This window comes from Tasmannia lanceolata, unplaced genomic scaffold (assembly GCF_043159265.1).
Source record: "Tasmannia lanceolata isolate RefF3 unplaced genomic scaffold, GAP_Taslan_0.1 ptg000002l, whole genome shotgun sequence".
Taxonomy (NCBI): domain Eukaryota; kingdom Viridiplantae; phylum Streptophyta; class Magnoliopsida; order Canellales; family Winteraceae; genus Tasmannia; species Tasmannia lanceolata.
This window is the reverse complement of record NW_027518679.1, coordinates 3,798,785-3,811,951: the sequence shown is the minus strand read 5'-3', so window position 1 is coordinate 3,811,951 and position 13,167 is coordinate 3,798,785. Positions and strand designations below refer to the sequence as shown.

General features: G+C 38.6%; 1 pseudogene; it reads right to left on the bottom strand.

The window, feature by feature from the left end:
• Nucleotides 1-11,854: 11,854 nt before the first annotated feature.
• Nucleotides 11,855-12,825, bottom strand: LOC143882209 (putative GPI-anchored protein At1g61900; annotated as a pseudogene).
• Between the last annotated feature and the right edge of the window lie 342 nt (nucleotides 12,826-13,167).

The following is a 13,167-nucleotide window of genomic DNA, read 5'->3' as shown; positions in this document are numbered from 1 at the left end:
CGGTGCGCCTAAGCTAACCTACTTATGCCTAACTCGCCTAAGACACCGATCTAGACTGGATTGACTGTTTCAACAGTTTTAAGAGAAGTTATTTAATTCAAGTTGAAAATTTTATTTTCCTAGGATTTCATCTAAGATGCTATATGATCTTATCTAATGCAAGTTGTCCCTTAGACTAATGCAGGTTAACCTACATCCTAGGTAACTAGGCTTGTCCTAGGGAAAATTTGGGTGACTAGTGTAACTACATCTATGGCACGATTGCTATCCATAGCAAACGTACGTGATGAGGCTGGACTCCTAACTCTAGGACTCCCTAAAACCTAAGACTCCCTAAAACCTTGGACACGACCTGACGTAAGAGTTCCTAAATTGGGCTCTAATGGTTCTTATGACAGAAACCGTAATCCAACGGTTCCGAAAGACACGAGGCAAATCGATTTAAGTTCTTGAAGTTAATGAATTTCAGATTTCAAGGATTTTCGATTTCTGGACATTTAAGGAATACCAAAGGTTCTACGGTTCACAAATTTCGGCCTCGAATAGCATCCACGGAAGGGAATCGTGCGCTCTTTCGTTGTGCAATTTAATACTTAAGTTATAGCACCTTATTGCCTGGCACATCTCAGGATTTTCGCGGACAGTAAACCTCGGAGCCAATAACATGTTATAGCTTAAATATTCAAATTGTCAAAGATCGATTGCAATTGAGATACGATTATGGATGCACTGGCCATTTTACCAGGGAAATCTAAGGATCCTAAGATTTCTAGTTCAATGAATTGAGGAGTGAATATGTGACAAAAATTTAAGATTCTTTGGAAATTTTCATAATGATTTTTAATTAATTTCAATATTTAGTGGATTTTATCAATTTTAAACCGCAAGAGTGATTTTACAAGGGAACTTATTGCAAACAAATTTGAAATGAATTGAAATTTCTACAGCAACAAGATGTGAAGGTATGTAGCTTATTGGAAGAGTTTTACAGAATTTTATATTAAGCTCTTATTTATTTTTGATTTAATAACAATGAGATCAGATTGTTAAGATAACACAGAAACTACTAGAAATAGAAATCTAAATTCATTAAAATTTCTACAATAGTAAGATATGAGTAAACATAACATGCGGTAAGATTTACATGAATTTTAGAGACTATTTACTATTAATTTCGGATTTTTGAATTCAGATTATGAATTTACACTTCATCCCTTAGGAAAAAATTCCAAATCAATTGAAAACTTTACCGCAGCAAGAAATATGGAATATAAAACTACTGTAAAAATTTTGAGAATTTTAATTGTGATTTGATATTAGTAAAAAATCTCACAAAATCTGATTGTTTTCAAAGAAATCATCAAATAATATACCAAAAAAAATCCAAAATATCTTACAAATTCATGGTAGAATGTATCAGTACCATACTATGTTCCCACGAAATTTCATTAATTTTGGAATCTATTTAGTATATATTTTATTTTTCTTCGTCAAACAGACATTTTTGAAGAGTTTTCTATTTTTAAAACATGCTTTTTGAGAAAATTACAACTCCGAAAAATGTCCTTTAATCTGGTTCTGATGTGATGAACACAAGAAAATTTTAAAATTCCACAAAATCAATCATCCTGAGATAGCTATTTTTTCGAATTTTGTAATTTCTTAGCCATTATTTTAAATGAAATTCCATTCTTCACTCAAATTTTTGAAATCCTTTGATCCAATGTCCGATCCGATCCGATGGTTATTTTAGTCTATTTAAATAGATCAGTGTATTAAATTTCGGGACGAATCGGAATTGAAACACTCATGTAGATCATGATTTTTAGCACACACATATAATATTGAATTAAATTCAATTAAATGTTACAATCACGCAAAAATTTATAAAAAAAATACCAAATAATCCTGGAAAAATCTGAGAATAGTGCACCTACCTGTGATAGAGATCCTCGCCGAATCCAAGAGCCGAAAAATCCGAAAAATCCCGCCGACGCTCGATCCGATACCCTTTCTTCTCTTTCTTTCTTTTGTTTTTTTTCTTTGTTTTTTTTTTTGTGGATGGGGAGAGAGAGATAGGGAGGTAGAATGTGAGAGTGAGAGTGATTGAGAGAGAGAGATAGAGAGTGTGAGAGTAAAAGAGAGTGAGAAAGATAAAGAGTGTGAAGAGATAGAGAATGTGAAGGATAGAGACTGTGAGAGAAATTAAAACCGAGAGATGGAAAGATAGAGAGTATGAGAGAGATTTCGAGAGTGAGATTTCGAGAGTGGGATTAAGAGAGTGATCGAGAATAAGAAAAACAGAGAGGGTGATCTAGAGGGAGAGAGACAGACAGAGAGCATAATCTAGAAACGGAGAGTGAGAGAGATGGAGAAGTTTGAGAGGGAGTGTGAGAGGATGGGATGCACAGAGAGAGAGATGGAAACACAGAGAGGGAGAAGGAGAGGGAAACACCAAGGGAGATAGGAGGAGAGTAACACCGAGGGAGATGGGAGGGGGAAAGAAAACAGAGTGTGAGAGAGGGAGAGTGAAAATACGATGCTCTGTTTTTCCTCTTTTTTTTTTTTTCTGTGTGGGCTGTTGAGGGTTGGGGGTAGATGATGAGAAGAAAACAGAGGGATGGTGAGTGGGATCGTAAAAACAGAGGGTGTAGAGAAAAAACATAAAAAAAGAGAGGAGAGGATAGGGGAGAGGAAACCAATAGAGAGTGATGGGATACTCTGTTTGAAGGAGAGAAGGTGAGATGGAGAGAAATTTTGAGCGCCCAAGCTGCTGTTAGGAAGAAAAACAGAGATAGAGGGATCGAAAGATGGAGAGATGGAGCGAAATTTTGAGCGCCCCCAAACTGCTGTTGTATTCTTTTTTTCTTAGCCCAGAGAGAGAGAGAGAGCTACTATCTATGGTTTTCCCTTTTTTTTTTGTTTAGAATCTTGCCCCAAAGCTGCTGTCGCGGAAAGGAAGATGAGATCCACAGAGTTTTCTTTTTCTTTTTTTTTGGAATCTAACAGCTTGCTTTCTTCTTTTTGAGAGTCACGGCCTTTTCTTTTTTTAGAAAAATTCACTTGCTTTCTTATATATGCTCTTGGAAATCCTATTTTTATATATTTTTTTTCTTTAAAAAAACTATGCATGTATGCATGTCATAAAACTCATGCATATATAGCAAGTGATTAGTCGAAAATTTCCTTAGATATTCGGTCATTTCTCCATCTTGAAATAGAAACAGTGAGACACCTTGCTATCTTCTCATCATGATGTCACAATTAATCCACCTCCAAATTGGCCGAACATGTCTCTTTCCCAAATTTAATTCATTGCATAATAGTGGACCCCACTATCTACTTCCACCTCCCCATTCAATGCATTATCATGTAGGGACCACCATTCGGTCAATATCTTTCACAAACCAATTTCCATTTGTGATTGAAAATTGATATTGGCACCACTACACCATACAGTAAATTAATGTGGGTCCATTATCATGGGTGAATTCCATGGTGTAATTCAATCTAGAAACTAGTGGGCCCTACCTAATGCGGATCCAAATCCAAACAAATGTTCAATGCGGGCCCACCGAATGGGTCCAAATCCTCCCCTTGCTCGGATTCTCGTGAATAACCTTTCCCAACACTTAGTAGGAAAATGCGAAACATGGCAGAAATGAATGAAAAGATTGAGAAAATATAAGAGACTGACACGAAAATGGAAAACGGTAGAGAACCGATAGCAAAACACTAACTTCTTTGTTGATTAAAGCGGGGCAAAATGGGGGTGTCTACAGATGCCCCTCTTTGGTAGAGATGACATAGTCATTGAATACCAAAGCAAAAGTGACAACACCATTTTGCGCAACGTTTTGCCAACAAAGGACTCTCTAGACAAAATGCAACCTAACATAATGCAACACCCTAGATGAGATCCTAGAATTTGAACATCTATCAAAAATCATTTACTCTAAACACCATGAGATGTTAGTTTAGAATAACGGAGAATCGGATTTACTCTTGGTGCAAAAAATCTTGCAATCCAGAACAAAAGATGATTATGATGCGGCACCGTTTTCGAACGGGCAATGAAGGAATGGGATACCATTTTCAAATGGATTTTCGGAGGGAAAGGAATACCGTTTTGAACGGTTTCAGAGGAAATGAGACGCCATTTTCAAATGGTCTTAGAGAGAATAATGGATGACTTTCGAAAGATTTTTAATGAAAACGAAGCATCATTTTTGAATGAGCTCAGATATATTTATATGGATTCAAAGGACACGAGATATCCTTTCGAATGGATTCAACACGAATGAGGCCTCGCATTTATACGGGGTCTAAGGGCTAAGAGACCGTAGCTGTACGGACTCGATAAGAATGAGACACCGTAGTTGTACAGGCCCACAAGGGATGAGATATCAAAATGAGACACCGTCTTTGCACGGTTTCCCAAAGAATGAGCAACCATATTTGTATGGATCCCAAAGAGGAATAAGAGACTATTTTTGAATAGACTGAGGAAGGATGAGATACCGTATTTGTACGGTGCTCAAAAGAGAGTAAGAGACCATTTTCGAATGGATCTGGAGAGAACGAGTCAACGTATTTATACGAATTCCACAGAAATGAGACATCTCATTTATACGATGCTCAAAGAGAATAAAAGACCATAGTTGTATGGACTCGAAGAGAATGAAATACCGTATTTATACGGAGCTCAAGGAAATGTGTCATCTTATTTATATGATGCCCAAAGAGTATAAGAGACCATCTTCGAATGGTTTGAAGAGAATGGAATACCGTATTTATACGGATTCCAAGAAAATGAGACATCATATTTGCATGATGTTCAAAGAGAAAAGACCATTTTCAAATGGACTCAGAGAGAATGAAATAACGTATTTATACGGATTTCAAGGAAATGAGACATCACATTTGTATGATGCTCCAAGAGAAACAGAGACAATTTTCGAATGAACTCGGGGAGAATAAAATACCGCATTCATGCGGATTCCAAGGAAATGAGACATCACATTTGTATGATATTCTGTATACACCCCCATTTTGCTCCGCCTTAATCAACAAAGAAGTTAGTGTTTCGCTGTCAGTTTGTCAGTATTCTCCATTTCGATGTCCGTCCCCTATGTTTTCTCGATCTTTTCGGTTATTTCTGTCATGTTTTGCGTCGTTCTGATAATTATTGAGAGGGGTTGTTTGCGAGAATTCGAGCAAGAGAGCTTGGACCCGTCGGTGGACCCGTATTGAACATCTATTTAAATTTGGACCTGTTTGGTGGGCCCGCATTGAATATTTGTATAGATTTGGATCAAATGGGGGGCCCGCATTGTTTAAAATGAAAAAATGAGTTTTGAACCTGCTTCGATCTAATGTGTAAAGATGCCCGTTAAGGGAACAGTCGAAATCTCAAGAAGTCGTTTATATCAATGTCCATCAAGATAATCCTTGGAAATGATTTTTAGGCACAACTTTATAAATTAAAGGGTAGGGATCATCCTGCGAAATTGATTTGGAAGGGCACATCCCATATATATTGCTGCCTTTCAAATGGACAATTACTATCATCTCATGGAGGGGATTGTTGAGATGCAACTAATTTGTATCATGGCCCGTCGATTGGATGGCTCAGATCATACTACGGAAATGATCTTGAGAGCACAACACATTTATGGGTGGCCCATCTATTGGACGTTCCAGATTATCCTGTTAGTGTGAATTAGATGAAAGAGGCAAGTGAATAATTTCTCTTTTGAAATGGCAAGCTGCCATTCTTGAAAAGCTAAAACAAGAAACGTGCCAAAAGGTCTACAAAGACATTTAGAAAATTCTAAAGGGTAATTGTGTTAGGCAATCAAAAGCAGCGCCATCCTCATAGGATATCACTCAATAAAAGCAGCAACTCATGCTATCTTTGAAAAAAAAAATATAACACAAATTATGTTCTTGTGAGGAAGTTGCTATTTATTTTTCTGGTTGAGTTGATCAAAATGGCAGCATGGCAAGCAAAATTTGAGACGGAAAAAGGCAACTATACGAAGTTACTGTATTGGTGTGATGCCTGATATATACAGGTTGGGGACAATGAAAAAAAAAAAAAAACCGAGAAGACAGTAGCCTACCGGAGCTCCCTCTGGTTTTTTTTATCTTCACCACCCCAAGGCCACGTTTTCCCTCCACCTCTGCTCCCTCTCGCTCTGATACTCCCCAACAGCCTCCCTTACATCTTCTCCCCAACAGCAAGAGAGGAGGAGGAAAACAAAAAAAAAAAAGCAAAAGAAAAAAAAACAGAGCATCATATTTCACGTTTTCTGCTATACTCTGTTTTTCTTTTTCTTTTTCGTTCTCTCTCTCTCTCTCTCTCTCTCCATCACCTCCCCTTTACTCTCCCATTCGGTTTGGCTCCACTCTGTTTTCTTTCACCATCCGTTGCTCTGTTTCGCTCTCTTTCTTCATTCCTCTGTTTCTCAATTTTCTCATCCCTCACGCCCATTCTCCCTTCATTCCTCTGTTCTCCACTCCCATCCTCTCATGTGCACTCCCTCTCCATCTCTCTCACTCTCATCCTCTCACGTTCACCCATTCTCTACCTCACTCACCCTCTTTTTCTATCTATCACCTCTCAGTCTCACTCCCATCCTCTCTTATTCTATCTCTCTCTATTTCTCTATTAATCCCACTCTCTCAATCTCTCTCTCTATTCCTCTATTAATCCCACTCTCTCAATCTCTCTCTCTATCCATCCCACACTCTCTGCCACTCTCACATTCCCCTTCCCTATCTCTCTCTCCCCATCAGCCAAGAATAAAAAAAAAACAAAGAAAAGAAAGAAGAAGAAAAGCGGAGCGGATTGCACTTCGGCGTGATTTTTTCGGAATTTTCGGCTTTTGGATTCGGCGAGGAACTCTATCACAGGTCGGTACCCCATTCTCGGATTTTTCCCGAATCATCTGGTATTTTTTATGTATTTTGCATGGTTTTTAGCATTTAAATGATTTTAACTCAATATTAAATGTGTGTGCTTAAAATCATTATCTGCATGAGTGTTTCAATTCCGTTCCGTCCCAAAATTTAATACAATGATCTATCTAAATAGAGTAAAATAACTATCGGATCGGATCGGACATTTGATCAACGGTTGTTTAGAATTTGAGTGAAGAGTAGAATATTATTTAAAATAATGGCTGAGTAATTACGAAATTCGAAAAAATAGCCATCTCAGGATGACCTATTTTTTGGAATTTTAAATTTTTCTTCTGTTCATCATATCAGAACAAGATTAAAGAACGTTTTTCGGAGTCGTAATTTTATCGGAAATCGTGTTTTAAAAATAGAAAACTCGTCAAAAATATTTTTTCGACGAAGAAAAATAAAATATATACTAAATGAATTCCAAAATTAATGCAATTTCGTGGGAAAATAATATGATACTGATACATTCTACCATAAAGTTTTGAGAATTTTTAGAATCTGTTTGGTATATTATGTTGTGCTTTCTTTGAAAATTATCAGATTTTGGGAGACTTTTTACAGACATCAGATCACAAATAAAATTCCCAAAATTTTTACAGTAGTCTTATATTACCTATTTCTAGTTGCAGTAAAATTTTTAAGTGATTTACATCTTTTTGCATATGGGATGTAGTGTTAATTGATAATCTGGTCTGAAAATTGAAAAATGCGAAACTGATAGTAAATAGTTTCCACAATTCATGAAACTCTCACAGCATGGTATGTTTACTTATATCTTACTACTGTAGAAATTTCATTGAATTTAAATTTCTATTTCTAGTCGTTTCTGTGTTATTTTTTTAATCTGGTCTTATTGTTGTTAAATCAAAATTAAATATGAGCTTAATGTAAAAATCTGCAAAACTCCTTTAATAAGCTACATCTCATCATATCTTGCTGCTGTAGAAGTCTCAACTCATTTCGAATTCGTTTACAACAGTTTCACTTCTAAAATCACTCATATGTTTAAAATGGATAAATTCCATTGAAAATTCGAAATTAATTAAAAATCATTATGAAAATTCCTAAAGAACCTTAAATTTTTGTCCCATGTTCACTCTTTAATCCATTGAAACAGAAATCTTAGGATCTTTAGATTTTCCCGGAAAAATGGCCAGCACATACATAATCGTATCCCTATTGCACTCGATCTTTGACAATTTGAATATTTAAGCTATAACACGTTGTTGGCTCTGAGGTTACTGTCCACGGAAATCCTGAGATATGCCAGGCAATAAGGTGCTATAACCTAAGTATTAAATTGCACAAGGAAAGAGCGCACGATTCCCTTCCTTGGATGCTATTCTGGGCCGAAATTGGTGAACCCTAGAGCCATTGGTAATCCTTAAGTGTCCAGAAACTGAAAATCCTTGAAATCTGAAATTCATTAACTTCAAGAACTTGAATCGATATGTCTCGAGTCTTTCGGAACCATTGGATTATGGTTTCCGACATAAGAACCATTAGAGCCCAACTTAGGAACACTTGTGTCAGGTCGTGTCCTAGGCTTTTGGGAGTCTTAGGTTTTAGGGAGTCCTAGAGTTAGGAGTCCAGCCTCATCACGGACGTTTGCTATGAATAGCAACCGTGCCATAGGTTTAGTTACATTAGTCACCCAATCTTTTCCCTAGGACAAGCCTAGTAAACTAGGATGTAGGCTAACCTGCATTAGTCTAAGGAACCACTTGCATTTAGATAAGAATCATATAGCATCTTAGATGAAATCGTAGGATAATAAAATCCTCAACTTGAATTAAATAACTTCTCCTAAAACTGTTGAAACAGTCCATCCCGTCTAGGTCGGTGTCTTAGTTGAGTTAGGCATAAGTAGCTTAGCTTAGGTGCACCGAACTACGTCGACTCTGATCCCAGTGAGGCTTGGGTACGTAGGCAGCTTGGATGTCTGATGGCATACCAACCGCGAGTCGGCTCCACAACAAATTGTGGGGTTTTGTATATTAATTTTCTTGTAAATGCTTAATTAAATCACTTAGGATTTTCCATGAAATGAGAATCTTAGGAGAACTTGCACCTAGATTGAATTCAAACAAATTAAGGAATCAAGATACACATTTAGGATCCACAATGAAATTAGATCATAGGATGCATGTCACATAGATAGCACATTAACAAAGAATTGAATGAGACATTTAAAATAAATTTAAAAGAGTTAACTTTTGGAATTGAAGACCGATTATCGGGCAGGAATGGTGCATGTGGTGGATAACTCCACATACCTTCCATTCTTGTAACCAGGTAACGAGTCTAGATTTCTGGTTAATTATGGGTCCTAGATCCCACATCTAGGTGGCGACTCTGTCAGTCTCTTTTATATGGAATTCGGATTGCCTCAGTGATCCCAAGTTCACATAAAAGACGAATTAAAGTCAATACTAAAAAATGCACACACCAATCGCGTGGGTACAAGAGACCAAGAGGGAGCGTGGCGGCTTGCGCCCCACCCCTCTCGCGGGATCGGGTTCCACAGTTTGGCGACTCTGCTGGGGACCACCTAACTTCATTACAATTCCAAAGGATAAGTCATTTGAATTTAATTTAACTGGCTCATAAAAATTCTATACTTGTTAGATTAGTTTGTCTTGTTTTATTTTCTCTTCACATTTTACTCGAACTTAATCTAACAAAACTTGAAGGCATCATAGATTGCGCAAACTTATTGCACACACTTACATCACTTGCATCTAAACCCTTGCATCTCACTGTGGACCCCGATCCGAGGACGGTGCCGAGGGACGCGAGATCCCTCCTGCAATCCTCTATGATCTCCACAACGTGAAGGAGAGCTCTACCAAGGAACTCTCGAAACTGTTGCCACCCTCACAGCATAGCATGAGTGGCGATATAAAAATAAAGAGATACATCCTGATCCGGAGCCAGGGCTCGAAACCAAGATATATCTGAAAATAACTCAGAGTCGTCATCCATGGATGCGCCATGGAACCAAAACAAATGCTCTGTTTGCAATGGATAACCAGAGATACAAAAGGTCCGTGCCTGATGACGAATGGAGAAGGTCCGAAGAGCGCCTCCAATTCGCCTGAGTGCGAACACTTGGTCCCTTATGCCATTTTTCATTAACTTCGAAGAAGTTTGGGTAAAAATCATGTGAAATGGGAACAAATATCCCCGAGTGAACGTCTACCTAATCATGCATGACTCGGGGATGAAATAATAAACACACATAAAGTAAGATAAAAGATGTGTCACCTAATGACAACTAGGTTATGAGTGACATGCCTAACAGGTGTCTAAGTTCTGGTGGACGAACACATGCATGCTACAGCTAAAGGTATAGGTCTGCACAAGAAAGTAAGAAAACACAACAAAATATACAATATAACAACACAACGAATCCTAAGACTCTAAATGATTTAGCCCGTGTCCTCGGATGGTCTGATATTCATCCAAAGAAGCCTACGTATCCCCGCCTCCACGAGAATCAAGGCAACGTAGTTCTTCGCGTCTATTCTAAGCTAGGATGCCTAAGACACCTAGACATCTATCTTAGACTCGATCTAAAAGACCGGACTAATTATTAAAGCTTCTTGAATGATTATTTAAATTCCAGTGAATTGTAGATTTTAGGACAGCTTATATGCCCTAACTAAATGCAGGTTAGCCCTAAGCTAATGCAGGTGGTTCCTACAACTTATGCGTAACTAGGCTGTGCATCTTAAGGAAAACAATGGGATCACTAACGCATCTTAGACCTAGTCATCAGTCGGCGATGTGAATCACCAACTGACCGGACGGAGGCACTCCTATAACTTTAGGACAGACCCCTAACTCTAAAACAAGCATATAACAAACAAACAAATAAACAACCTATCAAAAAAAACTCCTAACTCTAAAACTCTCTATCTAGGAGAAACTCCTAACACTAGAGGAAGAGCTTTTGAAAACACGATTTTAAAGAAAAAGGGTTAAAGCATTTTTATTCACGAAGTTTGGCTGGACCTGGGATAAGAATCCCAAGCTGCACTACGTACCTCGTGGAAGAGGATCAAGCCAACATAGTTCGAAAATTGAACTTTCCAAATACGCTTCTAAAAGCAACACTCAACACTTTAGATGATTTTGAATTTTTCTGGTTTTCAAATATTTTTGAATTTCAAATTTCTAATGTTTTTTAGTCCAATGTTCTGGACTCTTAAATGCTTTCAATCTTAAAGGGAACACGCAAGTAACACCACAAAACTAGGGCAAAGCCCTAAATCCAAAGGGGAAACCCCAAACAAGCAACTAACGTCTCAAAGAGACGAACCACAACAAGTAAACAAGCATCCCAAGAACAGAGAAAATAATCTAAGATCCCAAGCAGGGAAGGCTCTAATAAGACTGAGTTAGTCTTGAATCAAGAAGAATGACAAATCTAAAGGAGAAACTCCTAACTAGAAAAACACCAAAGCGGGGGACAAATGAGTCAATGACTCTCTAATAACGCTATCAAGAATAAGACTCGCTCTAAAAGAGGAGGCCACTCTAACATGAAGCTAGGTAAGCCTCCTAAATGGGAAACTCTCTACGCGAGACAAGGCTTGTCTCTAAATAGGGGTTCTATAAATGACGCAAGACATGCCTCCCGCACACAAAGGATGCAGACAAAGGATCAACGAGACTAGGCAAGTCTCCTAGTCACGAAGGACGCAAACAAAGGATCTAACGAGACTGGGCAAGTCTCCTTAAATAAGAGAGGGCTCCAAGTATCCCTATCATCGCCCTTGCAATTAGAAGGGTTCTAATATCTAAAAGGCGTCTAAAAGACTAGGCAAGTCTACTATACAAAGGAGGGGTATGCTACTTGGACTGAGCAAGTCCCCTAAGGATGGGCTTGGGCTAGCGCCTTCATCGCCCACGCCCTAATTACTTCTGAAGGCTCTCTGAATTCCAATGGGCAAACTTGGTTAACTTTGCAGCTAGATAATATCCAAAACGCAATGCTTGGCAGCATCTGCCGAGAGCTTTACAGAAAGCCATGCACACACCACTTCTTTACCATCACTTAGAACATCCATCTCAGTAGGCTTACCAATCATATTCGCATCCACCACAAGGTTCGAGCCCCCAAACGAGATGCGAAGTGCCGCATCCATAATTGCGGGCTGACAAACAGGTCTGCAACATTCTTTCAGTGGATCAGCACTAGTGCTGCAAGCATCCAGTAATTTGCTCGTATTTACCATCTTTTCAAAGGTTGTTACATCCATCAAGGGACAAGACCCACCGGTGAGATCCAATGAATTAACAGAGCAAAGCGCAGGGATTGCACTGTTTGCCCCTCGGGTGGCTAAAATACTAACAATATTCGAGAAACAATCATTCGCAGCTGCGCTGCTCAGAACTAGCATATGGGCCCCACTGTTGCAATTCCCTTGGAAAATGTGCAGTGAACAACTAACTTGGGGACATCATATCACATTCCCAACAAGTCCAGCTAAAGGTGCGGAACAATCAGAAGCCGCACTGCCCAAGACGCTTGAGATAGACGAAAAATTTACGAGGCATTTTCCTGTCAATATTGGCGCATACGCTTGGAAAGGAAGGATACACAGGTGGCAATGGTTCCCCGGGATATGGATAGCGGGGGGCCACAGCGGATGAAATTTACATGGGGTGAAACAGTCCAATGGGTGGGTCAGATAGCACAAATGAATTACGAGCATGAGGATTGGGTAGAGGTTGACTCTGCACCGCCAGCACAGCTTGGACACCAGATAACCAAATTATAAACAATAAAGCCCAAGGACACAAAGAACATTTAACACAGGCAATAACTCTGAAGCACTCCATAGCTCAACTAGCCCTTTGGCAGGATTTACATACAATAAAACAAGTGATCTGGCACTCAAATTGTCCACGAATGAACAGCTTACAGCCCCAACCCAAGCAACCTCAAATCCATCCCCTGTTTACATGGATCAAGCTTGAGGGAAAAAAAAGTATAAATCTGTTCTAAATTTTCCAAAACCCTTTCTCGCTCTTCTTTAATCTCTAACCTTCCCCATTTTGCACTCTCTCTCTCTCTCATTTGGATGCAACTGGTATAGAATTTAAAGACACAATGGTAAGAAATGGTCAAAATGAGGGCTGCTAATGTGAAATTCCAGAGATCAGACTACACAAGAGTACAAA